Here is a 19,878-nt window from a genome sequence, read left to right as displayed (position 1 = left end):
TTACAGTCAATGTTGGTATTGGTTGGGAAAGGCTAACAGTTACAAAAAGTAAACTCAAAATGAATATTTTTTCATATTCATAGAAGTTTCTTTCTGCACACATAACAGCCAGTCTTAAGAGAAAGTACAATTTCTGAGAGAGTGACATTCGTTCGTGAGATCTTTTGGGGACCTGTACCATAGAGACTCTGCCACCATTGACCCATCATTTGGGAGGGATCTCATTTCCAACCAGGCGCAAGGGAAATGATCATGGAGAAATACAACTAGGAAGTCATTAGGGACCAGCCTGAAAGCGTCATATGTTCCTTCTACTGATAGCTCATTGTCTAGAAATAGTCACATGACCATATAGGGAGGCTCATGCTGGCCACTGTACCACGCAGTTCCTATAATGCAATCGTTAGGATTTCTAGCACCTTCAAAATGTCATTACAAGTTATTTATATAACTTCTACAGTAATTTTCAGTTTACTTCTCTAAGTTGCACATTAGAATCTCAATACCTAGAGAGAAGGAAGAGTATATTTTTATTTTCTATTTTTTTTTTCTACAGAGACTAGTAGAGTTTTGATCTGTCAAAGAAACTCAATCATGAGTAAGCAAACATATAAGGAAAAAAAGAATGTCATTTGAATCCTACACAGATCCTTCACAGTAAACTTTAATGGCTGGGAATGGAGAGTGAGGACAGGGAGTAGAATATAATAGGGATGGGTCAGTATATATAGTAATTATCAGAATCAAAATATTTTCAAAATAAATGTGACCACTTATTCTCAAATTCTGATAGGTATTGGAAAAGTGACTCCCTGATTGTGTGTGTGTGTGGGGGGGGGGGTGGGTTAGGGAGTATGGAGCCTGCAAAGCAGATGGAGGGAAATGTTTAAGGTAGAGAAAGTGCTCTCTATCTTGATTGGGGTGGTACATCACATTAGTCAAAGCTCATTAAAATGTACATTTAACAACTGTGAATTTTCTTTGTAAGTTTTATTGCATACAAATCATGCCTCTATTGAAAAAATTGAAAAATAATTCACAACTTAAAAAATATAATGAATTAGCAAAAATAGAGAAAAATATGAAGACTTCTCACTGAATTCAAAATCTATTTGAATTTTTAAAATTTTTATTCATTTATGTTTTATTTTTAGAGATGAGGTCTCACTAAGCTGCCCAGACTGGTATCAAACTCCTGGCATGAAGGGATCCTCCTGCTGTCAGCCTCCCAAATAGTTGGGATTACAGGCATGAACCACCATGCCCAGCCAAATCTATTTGTGTCTAATTCAAAAATAAGTCACGTCAGGGAAAGTCTTCAACAGTATATTCTCTATGATGTTGCATTGGCAGCAACTCAATTCTGCAACCCAGTCTTCTTTCTCTTACAACATTAGGATTCTTAGGGGAGAGGGTGTCTGCTTAGAGCTAATTAGTGTGACTTCTGCACCATGAGTTGTGACAAGAGGAACAGTGCTGAAGAAACTATCATGAACGTTGAAGACCAACCTCCACCTTCCAGGTTCAAGTGATTCTCCTGCCACAGCCTCCCAAGTAGCTGGGATTACAGGCATGGACAACCACGCCCAGCTAATTTATTGTACTTTTCTTCATAGAGACAGAGTTTCGCCATGTTGGCCAGGCTGGTCTTGAACTCCTGGCCTGAAGTGATCCATCCATCTTGGCCTCCCAAAGTGCTGAGATTACAGGCATGAGCCACTGCATCCGGCAACAGCAGAGATAATTCTTATAGGATTTTTCCAAAACTGCTGCTGAAGTATTTCATTGTCAGTTACAATGGAAGAGAAATCTGAGACTTACCCAGAACTATCATATGAAGTTTTTGAACAGCAACAAGATTGTTGCTCCAAAATTTTAAAAATGAAACAGCTACCAAAGCTATCAGAATGTGCAGCAACCCCCAGCCAGTAAGTGAAGACCTTATGCCATTTGTTAGGTTGCAAGCCTCCCTAGAGACTGTTAGGGAATGTATCTGGAATGAGGAGAGCTCAGAAATGTTTGCAGAAACCTTGTTCTCCATTTCAGTGAGTCATTAATGAAAGCCTATGACTCATAGCTAAATAAATGAGAAAGAAGCAAAAGCAAAACAAAAGAAAAAGAGCACAATCTTCCTCTCTATGTCTCTCAAACTTTATTACAATGCATCCAATCTTACAAAAGCAAAGACATGCTGTATATAAAATTTCTGTCCCAGATTAAGGACCATATAATGTGAATGATTTGGGAATACCTAGCCTTTTACAGTAGAAATCTGTCAACTCCATAATTTCTTTCAAAGAGAAGGCATGCCTTTTGCTCATTTAACATGAAAAGTCTCCATTGATATGTAACCCACTGAATTTCAGTGAAAATAGTCTACTCAAAACTACTCAATAATTGCTCATAGTTTTGATGGTGGTTTACACTGTGACTCAGAATAATTCATTTTATTCAACAATATGCAATTTTTCTGAAAGAAATGTTTTATTCTGAGAGTCTTTCAATTTTGTTTTTTCTGCTAGCATGCCTTCAAAAAGTAATCACTCTTCAGAATATCATATCCTGAATATTACCCTCTTCTGGGAGAAAGAAAATGATTTAATCACATCTTGACTGGTTGCACTTTTCTCGTTTGTTTCTCATTCAGACAAAAAGCTACTGTGAATAAATTGTTCTTTCAATTTTTAAAATATTTTTTCTATGCGGTATTCAACTATGCTTATTATTTAATTTTTTTACTAACATTTTATTAAAACAAAATGTATGTTATCTTATGCAATTGGGTGGTTTTGTCAGAGGTATTTAAACCAGAGCAACTCCTTGAATAGAGGCTTGGCAAAATAAGGCTAAGACCTGCTGGACTGCATTCCCAGGAGGTTAAGGCATTCTAAGTCACAGGATGAGATAGGAGGTCAGCACTAGATACAGGTCATAAAAACCTTGATAATAAAACAGGTTGCAATAAAGAAGCTGGCCAAAACCCACCAAAACCAAGATAACGGCAAGAGTGACTTCTGGTCACCCTCACTGCTACATTCTCACCAGCGCTATGACAGTTTATAAATGCTGGGCCGGCACGGTTGCTCACACCTGTAATCCCAGCACTTTGGGAGGCCAAGGCAGGTGGATCACTTGAGGTCAGGAGTTCGAGACAAGGCTGGCTAACATGGTGAAACCCTGTCTCTACTAAAAATACAAAAATTAGCCACATGTGGTAATTTTTGCACACCTGTAGTCTCAGCTACTTGGGAGGCTGAGGCGAGAGTATGACTTGAACCTGGGAGGTGGAGGTTGCAGTGGCTGGAGATCACACCACTGCACTCCAGTCTAGGTGACAGAGCAAGACTCTGTCTCAAAAACAAGAAAAAAAAAGAAAGAAACAACGATGACGACAAAAAAACAAATGCCATAGCAACGGCAGGAAGTTACCCTATATGTTCTTAAAAGGGGAGGCATGAATAATCCACCCCTTGTTTAGCACATAATCAAGAAATAACCATAAAAGTGGGTCTACGGAGTAGCCATTCTTTATTCTTTTACTTTCTTAATGAACTTGTTTTCACTTTGTTCTATGGACTCACCTCCAAGTCTTTCCTGCACGATATCCAAGAACCCTCTCTTGATGGTCTGTCTCTGGACCCCTTTCTTGTAACAATTTCAGATTTTAAAAAATAAAGCAACTAATATTAAAGTAAAGGATAAATGCTGTAGTGCCTAACAGTAGATAAACTGCCTTTCTATTCAGTACCATGCTGTTTTAATTATTTGAAGTTCAAAAATAAAACAATGAGAGAAACATAATTCTCTCCCTTTCTCTTCTATATCTATTTTTAGGACATTTCTACTATTTTATTCTTATTATATCTTTTGGAATCAGTTTGTCTACTTTTCAAAAAAAATACTGTTGGTATTTTAAACTTGGATTACATTAAATTTACAGATTAATTTGAGGAAGAACTGAGATTCTTATGGTGTTGCATTTACTATTGCAAGAGTGTGTTTTTCCTTGTGTTAAATCCTTCTTTTGTGTTCCTCAGTGGCATCTACAGTTTTGTCACAGAAGATTGTAGGTGTCTGGTTAAATTTTGTATTTTATCTTTTGATGTTTTAGTCTTGTACCTAGTTACTGTTCATATGAGAATCTCCTATATTGCTATAAATTAATTTAGTACTCTGCCCTATAACTGATTTTTATTATTATTTACAATGGTCCTCAAATTGATCCTTCTAGGCCGGATGCTGGGCTCATGCCTGTAATCCCAGCACTTTGGGAGGCTGAGGTGGGTGGATCATTTGAGGTCAGGAGTTTGAGATCAGCCTGACCAACATGGTGGAACCCCATCTCTATTAAAAAGAATTAGTCAGGTGTCGTGGCACGCACTTTTAGTCCCAGCTACTTTGGAGGCTGAGGCAGGAGAATTGCTTGAACCTGGGAGGCAGAGGTTGCAGTAAGCTGAGATTGTGCCACTGCACTCCAGCCTGGGTGACAGAGCAAGGCTCTGTCTCAAAAAAAAAAAATAAAATAAAATAAAATAAAAATAAAACTGATCCTTCTAGATTTCCTAAGGAGAAAAATATATTATTTTCAAAAGTTAGTCATTTAAAATTCTCCTTTCTGATTTTTGTTTCTAAATTTATTCCTCAATCTATCCAACAGTTTCCTTGGTTAATCTAGAATAATTTATAAACATAATATTAATAGCAAATTTTGTTGTGTTATTATTGATCTTAAAGAGAATGTTCTAATGATTTCTCAGTTAGCATCTATATGTTATTTTTCATGTATACAAATATAGTCATATCAAAACTATTTTATTTTATTATGATTTAAAAATCAATAATAGATGTTGAATATTATTAAATTTTCTTACATCTAGTGAGATTTATATGACAATCTCATTTGACTTGCTAAATATATTGATTTATTTTTATAGCTATCCTAATATTTAACCACACTAACATTTTTCCAGGAATAAACTCCAATTGCTTTACTATTTATTAAATAAACAGCTAATTTTTACCTCATTATTAAAAAATGTTTTTATCTTAATGTGCTTGAACAAGCGGTTCTATGTTTGTTTTGTGTGTGCATATATGCATGTGTGCGCATTTACCTTTAATGGGATTTGGGGATCGTGTGATATATATATATTCTAAAAGAGTTAGGAAAATTTTTCTTTTTTTCTATACTCCGAACAATTGAAATTTAATTGCAGTTATCTGTTACTTGATGTTTTGGAAGAATTCCCTTGTGAAACCATCTGGGCAATAGCTGTTAGACTTTATCTCCTGAATGGTAAATGATCTGTGTAGTATTCCAAACCCACTTTCTGGAGTCAGTTTGGTAGTTTATATTTTCCAAAAAAATAAAGAAAGAAATGCAGTTTTACACCTGTTCTGAGATATTTCTCAGACATGCAAATATTTGGACACTTTTTTTTTTTTTAAGAACTCTATCAATTTTTCCCAATTCTACCAATGTCTATAGTTATTCTTTTATTGTCATTGAAAAGGTTATATTATTGTTTGTCCTCTTTATTCATGTTACTTATGAATAAAATAAGCACAGTGAATGATGGGAAAGGCAAATGATATAACATTTTGCAAAATTAGGGTCCCAAAAGAAAATGAAAGAGCAATAGAATTTATTTCTTGATTCTAACATTTAACAGTTTATGCTTAAGCAATTTTTGTTTCATGTTTATTTCTAGTTCTTTAATTACATTTGCTCTTTTTCAAATATTTAAAATTGGATGCATAGTGTTTTGATATTATATATTATGTTTTGTCTACGCTTTATTTAAGCTGTTATACTTTCAGAAATGTATGTTTCAATTGGCATAATTTTCTAAATCATTTCTAATTTTGGTTTGAGTCCCTCTTTTCTCTAAAAGAAATGTGTAAGAGAGAAATTTTACATTTTCTACTGGAAAGATTATTACTCTTTCTTGTTATTAATTTCTATTTAATTGTATTTGGATTATATTAACTTTTTGGAATTTATTAAGCTGTTTTTGGAGGCCCAGTATGTGGTCAATTTGTTAATATGATTTAGGAATTTGAAAAGAACTTGTTCTCTTAGCTTTTGGAAATATGCCCCCATATTTGTGGGGCATATTTCTATAAATAGACACACACACATATATACATACACACATACACAAACATTTAGTAAGAAATACGTAATAATGTTCATAATATTATATTTAAAATTATTTAGTTTTATGCTAATTTTTGATCTTTTGTTTCTGTTATACGTTGCAGAATGAATAGCTCTTAAAATTGGCTAATAATATTGTGTTTCTATCTATTTCTTTTATTTTTTTCCTTGTGATTTTGCTCTGTTAATGTTAGACTATGTTTTTGGTGCATCAATAAATGTCTGGCATGCATTTGCCCATTTTTAAATTTTTAGCCAATATAAATATCTTTGTGGTAATAATGTTCACCAATTATAGGATGTTTTGATCTGTTGTCCAACCTGATAATTTTACTTTTCAAATAAACAAGTATAGTCTATTTACATTGAGTGGTATGATATATTTTTTGATGTATACCAGTTCGTCAAACTCAGTGTTTAGGTTACCCTATTTATGATTTCTTTTTATGATTTTTGATATCATTTAGTTTTATTTTTATTATATTATAAAATGTTTGTTTATACATTTATAATTCTAACTGTATAATAAATTCAATTCTCTTTCTTTAGGCAATGTCTATTATAAACAATGACATTAAATATAATTCAATATTTTTATTTTTATTTTCTAATTCTCAGTCTTTTCTTATTTCAGTGTTAAATGATGCTGTGACAAACTGGGAGCCCAGAATAACTTTATTTCCTTTACAGATAATTTGATTTTCTTTTGCTTTCATTCCTTAAAGATTATTTCCTTGTAATTTATTCACGGTATAGTAAAATCTACCAGGATATATTTCAGTGCAATGGTTAATTTTATGTGTCAACTTGACTCTGCCATGGAGTGCCTAAATAAGACATTATTTCTTGGTGTGCTTGTGTAGGTGTTTCTGGATGAAATACGTATTTGATTCCATGGACTCAGTAGAGCAGACTGCCCTCCCCAATGGTATGGGCATCACTCAATATCTTTAGGATTTGAATAAAACAAAAAGCAGAAGAAAGACAAATTTGCCCTTTTTGTTTCCTGCTTGCCTGCTTGAGTTGGGATATTGGTCTTCTGCCCTGGACTGGGAAATCAACTCCTACGGTTCTCAGGCCTTTGAGACTTGGACTGAAATTATACCACTGGCTTTCTTGAGTCTTCAGGTTACAGATAGCAGATCATGAGATTTCTTGGTCTCCATAATCGTATAAACCAATTCTTCATTTAAAAAATCTCTGCATATATTTGTGTATATATATATCTGTCTCCTACTGGTTCTGTTTCTCTTGAGAATCCTAATATATTTCAGCATTTATATATTTATTGTACTGTGTCAGGGTTTCCTGGATAGGTATCTTTTCTTAATCTATACATTCATGTATATTTTTGGAAAGTTTTATTTTTTGGAGAAAACTTTATATATATTATATTATTTTATTTTGGAAAGTTTAACTTCATTATATCCTAAGACAGTTTTATTGTTTTCTTTTCTAGTAATCAATTTATGTTCTTTTGGAACCCCAATTTTGTAAAATGTATCATTTGCCTTTCCCATCTTTCATTGTTCTCTTTTTGACTTCTTTTCATCTACACTTTATCATTCATCACATTTACCTCCAAACCCTATCATCTATGTCAGATTCTGTGTCTTCAGCAGTGTTTAATTCATTAGTTGCTAAATCCAATGAGACTTCATTTCCCTGATGGTTTTCTCCATGTTTGTATGTATATTTGCATTTTTATGGGCTTTCTTCCTGTGCTTTGCCTGTTGATATGGTTAGGCTTTGTGTTCCCAGCCAAATTTCATTTTGAATTGTAATCCCCATAACCCCCTAGTTTCAAAGGAGAGACCAGGTGGAGGTCGTTCAATCATGAGAGTGGTTTACCCCATGCTGTTCACGTGATAGTGAGTGAATATTCACAAGAAATTATGGTTTTATAAGGGGCTCTTCCCTGCTTTGCTCAGCACTTCTTCCTGCTGCCTTGGGAAGAAGGTACCTTGGTTCCCCTTTGCCTTCCACCACAATTTTAAGTTTCCTGAGGCCTCCCCAGCTATGCAGATCTGTGAGTCAATTAAATCTCTTTTCTTTATAAATTACCCAGTGTTGATCAGTTCTTTATAGCAGTATGAAAGCAGACTAATACACTTGTCATATTTCACTGTTCTTCAATTCTCACCATGACTCCCCTGAGATTTTTTAACTATACTTTGCACTTTCTGTTTTTATTAAGGTGCTCACTTCACAAAGTTTGAGAGTTTCCTGCAAATAATGACTTGTGTTTGTGACTCCTTTTTCATTCCCGTATTTTATGAGTCCTGAGGCTTTATTCCAAAGCTGTTCCTCTAAGGTCTTACTGTCCACACAGGTTTCCAAATTATTGCCTGATTGTTGAATTGTTCACAGAGTGGGCCTTTGAAGAATGTGATCTGGATAATTTCCTCAGTGTTTAAGCCAAATAGATCTGTATTAGTTTTCTAGAGGATTGTCATAACAAATTACTACAAACTGGTAGCTGAAAACAACAGAAGTCAGTTTTGCAGGCCAGAAGTTTGACGTCAAGATATTGTCAGGGCCATCCTTCCTTTAGAAACTCTTAGGGAAAATTCTTCCTTGGCTCTTCAAGCATCTGGTGGCTCCTGGCTTGTGGCATCATAACTCCATTCTCAGCTTTCATCTTTACATGGATCTCCACATGGCTTTCTGCCCTTTTCTTCTCTTAAAACGATAACTGTCATTTGGATTAAACACTCAGCCCCAAACCAGGATCTTCAACTTAATTACTACAAGGACCATTTTTTTCCAAATAAGATCCTATTTAAAGGTCCTGGGTAGACACATTGTTTTGCCATTCACTACTCAATCCACTATAGGAACTTAATGTCTTCCTATTTACCATTTTACTTTGGCTAAAATCATAATTCTTCTTGTATGGCTTGGGTTTATAAATATCTCCATGAATAGTCAAAAATTGACTTTTATTTTTGTTTTTTATAACTTTTTGTTAATTTTTGGTGATATCCAAAATGGGGGAAAACTTCTGTCTATGTCACTATTTTTAAATGTCCAGTTTCAGTTTTCTTTAACATGTAATTCAACTTTATAGAAGTAATATAAGCAATCAAAGTGACATTAACTTTTTGCATGCAGATTCATCTGCAACTGCATCTGTAATTTCTATTCTCTTTTAGCAAGAATGAAGACAGAGCTCACCACCACTTTTCTGTAACCTTTCCTCCTGGGTGTTTTGACTTTTTGATTTTTCTTCCCTTGTATTTTCAGATTCTCTATCTGTCAAATCCTATACTATTAACACATTATCTTGTCTATTTCCTCTTAAATAACCCTCTGTTTATCTTGAACTACTTCAGTTATGATCCTCTCTTCCTCCTACACTCCAAAACCAAATTTTTAAAATACATTTTTTATACTCACTAGCCATGTTTACATGGCCACTTATAAAAGATACATTCTACCGTTCATTTCCTTTTATTCGTTTGTAGTCCAAATAGTTATTCTAATTAGAAATTCCAAAGAACTTTATAAGAGATGACTAGGTTTTATTATTTTTAATTTTTGCTGTCTGTTTTTCAAAATGAGACATGGACTAGAACAATTTGAAAAGCACTGACTTAACAAATATTGCTTGTCAGGGTAATTTATTTTTGAGAACACTACACATTACATAAGCATTACTATTTTGAGAAAAAAGATGACAAAATATGTATATTCCTATTTTTTTTGTGTTGAGAAGATGGATAGAGCTTAATAAATGTAGCTGTTGTAATGGGACAAAAAATGTCTGAAGACTATGAATTGTCTGCAGTAGAGAAAAAGGTAGTTAGCTGTTATTGTTAAAACCTTTGTCTCTTTGCTCCCATATTTTAAAGCTAACATGTCTTAACAATTTAAACTTTTCCCCAAAGTGAAATTTTGTCTTGATATTATGAATCTCTGAAACATCGTGAAAAGATCACTACCCACTCATCTTTTTAAATTGAATTTTCAAAGAACACAAATCTCTAATTCGTACTCTACCCAGCCCTGGGTCACCAGTTCTCTCAGTTTTACACTTCTGCATTGCTATGTTCACCACCCAAATAATAGGCTCCACATTACCTATCTGAGAGTTTCTGTTTTCTGAGTGATCTTATTTTCCTCCGGCATAAATACCAAAGCAAAAATGTTGACTCTGTACATTGATGGTTATTTTTAACTTTCCGTACTTGAAAGAGATAGTTAAGTGTATGACAAAGTAGCAAAACAAAACAAACAAAGAAAAAAATCACCAAACTTTCCTTTAGCTGGTTAGGTAATAAATGTTTAATGTATTTTCTTACCATTTGCAAGATCTACCATGGGAATCTTAGCATTAATTATTTTTTTTTCTCAGATAATGTATAAAAATGGCAAGAGGTTATTTCAGGGCAGATTTTTGGAAAATATTTTGAATTAGCATAAAGTTAACATTTCCTAAATGATTATTTCAGAAACTAGACCATTAATCTTTAGAAAAGACAAAAACTATATATTGGATATTTGCCTTAATATTATTGGCTTCAGACAGAATTTGGAATAAGAGGCATATTTCTTGGACCAACTTAAACCACTACTATTTATGAGAAACATAAAACTTCATAATAAAACACTTTTACTTTAAGGTAACTCCATTAAATACATTAAAGAGCATTATCTAGAGTTATAAAATAAAATAGCATGAAAAATTAGAGCTGTGTATTTTTGAAGTTAAATCAGAATATTTCTTCTAGAAAAATTTATGGAATTTAATGAAAAGAATAGACTGTAGAGAAAGTATAAATATATAGATGATGAAGTAACAGTTTCATAGGAAAAACATAAAACTTCTCAAAAATATTCTATAAAAATTATACAGAAAAAACGTGTCACACAAAGCCTTCAAAACTAAATAAATAGCCTACTTTTAAACTGAACTCAGACTTACATATATGAGTGTGAATGCCACAGCATTGCTACAACAGTGTTAGCAAGTGGGTTGAAATGATAAGAGTTGCTGATAAGGTAGGAGACATACTGACTACCATTAGGAATCTGGGGTGTTGACTTAGAGTTAAGGATTGACTTGTCTAAGTGGGAGTTGTCCTCTTACAGAAAACAGAAAATTAAGACCTATTTCATGGATATCAGCTATAGAAATAAGAACTAAGAATTCATGCTAGCAAAATGCTGAGGTGATGAATCAGGGCTGAAGTCACTGGTACAGCACATCACATTGCAACAAACTGTGTTTGCAGGTGTGCACTCCAGCTCCTGATCAAGGTGGTGAAGGTGCTTATGTTCCCTCTAATATGAAACTGTATGAATAAGTCCACTGCCCAGAGGGACTGGCTCCCTCTCCCAGAATCTAAAATCTTGTCCTACTCTTGGATTATGGGAAGCCTTAGAATGTGATGAGCAGAAAGAAAATCACGTAATTGCTGTCCCTGTCCCTTTATTTTCCCCAATAATACTGTTTCAGGTTCAGTGTTCCTATTTGCTGGTCAGTCAGTCTTCTTTGCTTACCAGTCACTTTCGGAAAGAATGGGGATACGCTTTTGGTGTTCAGTGACTCAGAAATTTTACCTATGATGCATGTCTCGTAAATGAAATGAGAACATGTTAACATGTTAAGATGTTGAAGCAGTTACTGGTTACCGTCATCTTTTCATTACTAGATTTTAAACTCCTAGAACAACAACAACAAAAAAGCCTTATTCATTGAACAAAGTTATTTATTTATTTTCACATTATGCCACTACAAAAATTATTGTGATAGACTCCAAGGTGGCTCCCGATTATCCCTGCTTTCTGTTCATGCTTTTATGTAATCATGCTTTTCCTTGAGTGTGGATGAGATCTGGGATTTATTCCTGTATTAGTCTCTTCTCACACTACTAATAAAGACATACCCGAGACTGGGTAATTTATAAAGAAAAAGAGAGTTAATGGAATCACAGTTTCACATGGCTGAGGAGGCCTCACAATCATGGTGGAAGGCAAAGGAGGTGCAAAAGCACATCTTACATGACAGCAGGCAAGAGAGCGTGTGCAGGGGAACTGCCCTTTAATGAAGCTGTCAGATTTCATGAGATTTATTCACTATCATGGAAACGGCATGGGAAAAACCCACCTCCGTGATGCAATTACCTTCCACCAGGTACCTCCCATGACGTGAGGAATAAAGGAGCTACAATTCAGGATGAGATTTGGTTGGGGACACAGCCAAACCACATCAGTTCCTGACTCACAGAGTAGGATAAAGATGATGGGGCTTGTTACTTTTGTGATTATGTTACCAAAGATTGCAACTTCTGTCTTGCTAGTAGACACTTAATATTGACTTTTTCTGTCTTTGATGAAGTAAGCCACCATATAGAAAAACATAAGTGATGAGGAATTGAGGGAACCTACAGGTGGCAGCCAGAAAGGAGCTGATATCCTCAGTTGGATAAGACACACTTACTGAATCCCACCAAAACCATTTAAGCCTGGAAATGGGCCCTTCCTCATTTGAGCCTCAACTGAGGCCCACAGCTTTGTTGGCACTGATTTCAGCTTTGTGAGAGAAGCTGAAGCAGAGGACCCAGGCAAACTAAGCCTGGATCCCAGACCCACAAATAATGCAATACTTTATTATGCAGCAATAGATAACTAATGCATCTGTACATATTTAGTCATACTTAGCTCCACTAATTGTGTTTTGTTTGATAAATTGACTGCATTATATTCATACCAACTTTTTAACTTATTGGATGAAAATCAGTAGTCCAATGAGAATATTTGTTATTTAACAAGGTCCTGCATGGAGAGTGTTCCATTCATTTAAACCTAGCAAAGAGCAAAGAACAGCCCTTTGTTGGAATATCAACCATGAAATTTCCAGTATTAGTACTGAGCCTAGTTCTTCCTATTATTCTATAGGAACAATCAGAAATAATGAAGATAACTATGTCTTCCTTCTTAATATTCTATAATTAATCACTCTCTCAATTTGAACTTGCCTTAGCACTTAAAAATATTATCCCCATTAAAATAAGTAAGTGCATAAAGCACATGTGGGGATGCCTATAATCCTAGCTGTTTTGGAGACTGAAGCAGGAGAATTGCTTGAACCCAGGAGGTGCAGGTTGCAATGAGCCGAGATCGTGCCATTGCACTCCAGCCTGGGCAATAGAGCAAGACTCTGTCTCAAAGAAAAGAAAAAAAAAAAGCAAAAGTTGAAGTAATGATAGTCAGTGGAACTATATATACATAGTTCAAACTGGAAGAAGAATAAACAATGTTGTTTGCATCTAGTTTACAGAAACATGAGTTTCTTCTTTTCCTTACCCATTCATCTATCTATATTATTCTTACCACTACTTGAAATTAAAGATACATCACATAACTACATAACTTTAGCTTTGTGCAGTGGCAGTATCATAGCCAATGAGGGTTTATCTAAGGCATAATTATTGCTAATTAAATAATTTTGAATAAAGAATAAAAGAACAGATCTATCTGTCTATCAATCTATGTATCTATCTATCTATCTGGTCACAAACTATGTGTCTGTTCTGGTGGTGCAAAATACTTTGTTTTCTGGAAGTCTCATTCAATATTTACACTTTGGTTCTTGATTTTTTTCCTAAAAGTTTGATGCTTTGAATATTTTATTTTTTTGTTCCCAAAATTATTAAGGCTCGACTGAGGGGACCATATTTATGCTCACACCAGGTCCCTTAAGATTACTTGTACCATTTCTGTGTGTCTGTTTCCTGGTTTTACTTTCCTTCCATTGTTGGAATTGTGTTGCTCAAATTTAGAGAGAACAAGAAGGGCCTGTGAGGTTGCACTGGTGAAGAGGATTGACTGATAACAGTAGTACAAACCCCCAGCTCTGTTGCTTCTCACAATGATAAATTTGAGATGCAATGTATTCATGGAACAACCTACCAGTATCAAGCTGAGAGTGAGACTTTGCCTAAAACTTTGCCTTGTATCACTGCTAGGCTTCGGCTGCTTCCATTTCTGCTTCTTACTCTCCCTTTGTGGTTTTTCCTGGGACTATTTCTTCAATATATTACTTGCATGTAGATACCTCTCTCAGGCTGTGCGTCTGGAAATCTTGACCTAAGACACAAATCATGACTACAACACTCTACTTTGAAAGAGCTTGTCCTATGTCTCTAGATTTATGTTTGTACAGTTGTAAGATTAAAAATAGAAAGAAAGAAACTGTATTTCTACCAAATTAGAATGTACATTCCAAAAAAGCGGGTCCTTTGTCACTATATTATAGGAGGCTACAACAAGACCTGATTCATAGGAGATGCTAAATGAATACTTTTTGAATGAAAGTCTATGCCTAATGAAAACTTTACTAGTCAAAAAAGTGAACTGATATGATTAAAAGACAAAGTAATATTTAATATGAAAAAAGGGAATGCTGAAATATGTTCTTATGTTAATTATCTAATGCATGGTGATATATGTGCATATGTTAATTATTTAATAGAAATTACCCCAAAATTTAGTAGATTAAAAAACAATGATTGTTATTGCTTCTTATGACTCTGTAGCAAAGGAAGTTAGACAGGACACAGTAGGGATCGCTTGCCAGTCTGGAACTTCAGAGAGAAAACTCAAAGATGGGAGCTGGAATTGTCTACAGGCCCAATCACTTGTTAGAGAGCTTATGTGGCCTGTCAACTGAAACCATCACACATGGACTCTATATGCAGTTAGGACTTCATCAAAATATGGTACCTGCATCCCAAGTACAAACATGTCAAGAAACAGAGAAACAGAAACACACACACACAGAGAGACTGCAGGTAGAAGCCATATAGGCTTTTGGAATTTGTCCTCAAAAATTATACGGCTTCACTTCTGCCATATTGATTGAGACAGCTACAAGGTCCACCCAGGCTTAGGGGAGGTAACAGAGATGTCATCCCTTGATGGGACATGTTAATGTCACATTGTACTTTTAAGGGTATGAAATAAGATCCATATTGGTACAGCCATTTTGGGAAGAAAAATCTGCCACATTGTCTCTAACAATAAAAAGTAAATTATTTATTTATTTATTTAGTAAATGCAGGGAGAAAGATTACTGGCTGGGAAATTAGGCAAGAGATTGGCTTTCTTCTTTAGTATTCCTAATTTACTCTGTAAATTCTATTAATTCAGAGCTTTGTTTTTATAAAAGTTTCTTTCTCTATGTAAGATGAAATGATCCCTCTAGCTCTGGTTCCTAATATATTTCAATATTATCTTTAGTTGAAATGTAGCAGCTAATTTTCAGTATAAAATTTAATAAAGATATTGTAGTCTCATACTTTCTATGGATTTTGTAAATGTGAGTAAAACATTTTCTTAAAGAGGAATAAGATATTTTTCTTATATAATCTGGGTTAAATCACAAGGAAGGCTACAAAATATAGATGGTAATTTATCAGTAGGGTTCTGAAGTCACCTTGCCTGCATTGAAACCCCTGCTCCTTCATTTATTATCTGTTTAAATTGGAAATGTTGCATTTCTGTGTCTTTGTTTTCTCATCTATAATATTGGCACAATAATACTGAATTTGTGGAGTTTCTGTGAGAAGCAAATGAGTTCAAAAAGCGTGACTGGCACATATAATGAAATTTAATATATATTAGCTATCATAAGTATTGTTTTTAAATATTTCACTTGAGTGTACACCACTGTATTAGAAGAGATAGGCAGGTGGCCATTAAAAAGGAAAATGTAGCATGCCCATTAAATTCATAAATAGCACAGTATAAGAGTCTAAGTAGTGATAATAGTTGAATTGGGTTGATTTTGGCTGTTTTCCCCAAAACATATACCCATGTCCTAACCCCTAGAACCTGTGAATGTGACCTCATTTTGCAGATTTAATGCAGTAAGGATTTTGGCATGAGATCACCTTGGAGGATTTGTGTGGGTTCTAAATCTGATGAGAAGTATCTTTGTAGGAGATGGAAGAGAAGACAAAGAGAAGAGGGAGAGAAAAAAAGATGAGAAGGTCATGTGAAAACAAAGGCAGAGACTGGAGTTAGGCAGCTACAAACTAAAGAATGCCTAGAGCTACCAGAACCCGGAAGAGAAAAGGAAAAGATTCTCCCCATAGGCTTTGTAGAGAGCACAGCTTTGCTGACACCGTGATTCTGCACTTCTGGTCTTAAAAAGGGTAATAGAATAAATTTCTGTTGGTTTAAGACACCAAGTTTGGAGCAATTGTTACAGCAGCCCTAAGCAACTAATACAGTGGAAGATCGGGTAATTCTACCCTTCAGTACACACGGGCATATGACACTTTGTCCTCTGTTTTCTTGCCGTCAGTAAAACTGATGACAGGCGACAGCTAGCATTCAATTTCATAGACTGGTAGCTGAATCTGCAAAGCGTTTTTGATTAAACTGCTATGTGTGGCTATCTTTGGACCCAATTTAAAAACTAGAACTTGGGATATTTGTTTTGCCTACAACACAGGTTCTAAATTGTTCTTGGTTCAGTAATTCAACAATAATGGGTAGTGACATGGCATATGGCAGTGAGGGTGCAGGTTGCTTTGAATATGATCTACCTAAGGCATTTTAATATCCCTAAAAGAAATGCTGCTTTTGTTAAAATATTTTTATTTGCCCTTAAGAGAATCAAACATTTGTGAATATGTCTCTAAACTGTTCTTGATCATTCTTTCCTTCCTGAAAGGTAATATGACATTTTAATTTGAAATTAGTTATTAATATTACTAGAAACTGTGCTGCAGAAACTGAGTTGAATGGATGCTATAGATGAGATTTTTTAACTCATCATTTATATTAATATTTTTAATACATGAATATTACTATCTGAGTGTCCAAATATAGAAGAAAACATTGATGTATATCTCTTCCATACACACACAACTTGTAGTTGAATTTACCTGGATGCATTATTTACAGAGGTTATTTGTAGAATTAGGGACTTTGTTTCCTACATTTCTGATCAATTTACCTTTACATAAAAATCCAGTTAGAAAGCCAAACTGACTGCAGAAAGCCTGTCTGCAAAAATGAATGCTGAAACATGACAGTAGTTTCCTTATGTTACCTTCATTAGATCTTAAAACAACTCTCTGGAAGAGGCTCTGGAAGAGCAAATTTTCAAATCTAATTTCTTACCAACCTTAATTATGAAAGTGTCTATACGTAAACCATTAAAATCATTCTAAATCATATTTAAAAATAAATGTGCTGTCTTAAATTCCTTAGAGTTTCTTAAATTTATTATTATAAATTGTGAACTAATGCTTGACCTCTTCACTTTTTATTTTGTGTGCTAATAAACAAAAGAGAGAGTAGAAATGTTTTCTGTAATAATTACAGTAAAAAACATTTTATGTGTTCAATAAATATTTGTTAAATAAATGAGAAAAAATAATTCACATAGTTATATCCATAGGGAACTTCAAACTAATTGAACATAAATATATGAATAAGAATTTTAATTTTTGGTTTATAGTAAGAGTTAACCAGGAATGTTAAGATACATTTTTTTTTTTTTATACAGAATGTTATGTTTTAAAATTGTAACAATGTCACCTAAAAGTAAGTACTTTTTTAGATGGTATGGATAGGTTTTTGCAGTTTTTTTCAGTCTTTCCATTTGTGTCCATATTTTACATGTTCTATAATTACTTTTATTAATGAATTTTTAATAGGGATTAATTCTGCAATTCAGTTGGATTGGATATTAAAACAATGTAAAACTAAAAAATAAAGAAAAATGTAGAATAAACCTTTTTTCAATAATAATAACTGAAGATTTATGTTAATCTCTTAGGCTTTTCAAATTAATATACTCTCATTTTGTCTTTAATCAAAGGATTAATTTTCTTTAAAACCATAGTCATAGTTCTGACTTAGGAACATTATTAGAAAAATATCTATTTTTAGGACCTGGGTGTGATTGCTCATCCCTGTAATCCCAGTACTTTGGGAGGCTAAGGTGGAAGGGTTGCTTGCAACCAGAAATTAGGGACTGCAGTGAGCTATGATCATGCCACTGCACTCCAGCCTGCGTGACAGAGGAAGACCCTGTCTCTTAAAAAGATGATAGATAGATAGATAGATAAATAAATAAATAAATAAATAAATAAATAAACGGAAAAAAAGAAAAAGAATATTCATTTTTTTAGCATTAGATTTTTTTTAAACAGAGCTTAGGTTAAAAGTTTTAAAGTGAGGCCAGGCACGGTGGCTTACGCCTGTAATCCCAGCACTTTGAGAGGCCGAGGTGGGTGGATCATCTGAGGTCAGGAGTTCAAGATGAGTCTGACTAACATGGTGAAACCCCATCTCTACTAAAAGTACAAAAATTTGCTGGGTGTGGTGGTGGGCACCTGTAATCCCAGCTAGTGGGGAGGCTGAGGCAGGAGAATTGCTTGAACCTGGGAGGCGGAGGTTGCAGTGAGCCGAGATTGTGCCACTGCACTCATGCCTGGGCAACAGAATGAGATTCTGTCTCAGAAAACAAAAACAAAACAAAACAAAACTTAAAATGGTAGAACTTCATATTGGGTAATTTTGTATTTTTGTAACACAATCTCAGAAATAATTCATACATAAGAATAGATGATTCTTGGAGATATAATTATTTGGAGAACATGGACACTAAAATCAGCTAAGAATTCATAATCCTAACCAAAGTAATGTTCATATGTTAAATGTGTTAAACTTGCAAATACTATAAAGTGTTTTTTAAGAGAGCATAATCTCTTGGGATAATGAAAAATTTTGGAGATGGATGGTGGGGACAGTTGTAGAACAATGTGAGTGTACTTAATGCCAACAAATTGTACACTTAAAAATGGTTAAAATAGTAATCGTTATGTATATATTATCACAGTTAAAAAAGATTATGTCCCTGTCTGCTTTATCACTATTAATAATAGATGTGGTCTCTTCTCACTGTACCACTATTAGACTGTCCTCATGTGTGTTACAATGTATTAACACACAATGAGTGAATTAAGAGCAGAGTCTTACAAAATTACTTCAATTAGCTTTTTTTTTAATTTTTGAAACATATACTTTCTGAAAACTTGATGTAATTTATGGATCACGTTCTCAAAAAAATGCACATGTTCATAAACTCTTAATATTCAAATTCAGCATTCAATTTCAATTAGTATACAATTTCAATAGAGGGTCTTTAATATTTATCCATGAATGTTTGAGTTAAGAAGGCTTTCCAAAATAGACAAAATATGTCTAGGCCAGTAAAGCATGATGACTATATGATTGCATAGGCTGTATTTACAACCCTAAACACTATTATGTCAGTTAAAGGGGGTTAATCAATGTTAGATTGTAAAGAAAGTTGAATCATCTAGAAAAACAACAACACCAAGAGAAATTTCTCTAACTCAAGAACTCCACTATGTCTTGTGGTGATGGATATATGGGGTATTCCTAATCTGATGCTACAAAACTGCATTAACGTAAGCAATTAATACATTTACTTTTGCTTGGGGATCTATATTCAACAAGCAAATTTTGGACTTAGAGAAAATTCCTCACACAGATTGTCTGTGTGGCACTAATGTACTAGCCAGATGATATGGCCAATTTTATTCCCTTGGAAGTTTATAGTTCTAAATGTCCACATATAAATCTTATCCTGACAATTCTTGCCAGTTCCTTAAAACAGAGATGAGGTTGCAAGTTGAGTTAATGTTTTCTTCAAACCACCTTTAAGC

At 34.2% G+C, this 19,878-nt stretch overlaps 1 non-coding gene across 1 annotated transcript; it reads left to right on the top strand.

The window, feature by feature from the left end:
* Positions 1-13,541: 13,541 nt before the first annotated feature.
* LOC114678635 (U4 spliceosomal RNA) lies at positions 13,542-13,675 on the top strand. The gene has a single exon (XR_003730050.2). It is a non-coding gene; the product is annotated as a U4 spliceosomal RNA (small nuclear RNA).
* The last annotated feature ends 6,203 nt before the right edge of the window (positions 13,676-19,878 follow it).

The sequence above is a fragment of the Macaca mulatta genome, chromosome 5 (assembly GCF_049350105.2).
Source record: "Macaca mulatta isolate MMU2019108-1 chromosome 5, T2T-MMU8v2.0, whole genome shotgun sequence".
Taxonomy (NCBI): Eukaryota; Metazoa; Chordata; class Mammalia; order Primates; family Cercopithecidae; genus Macaca; species Macaca mulatta.
This window is presented reverse-complemented; position numbering and strand designations above follow the sequence as displayed.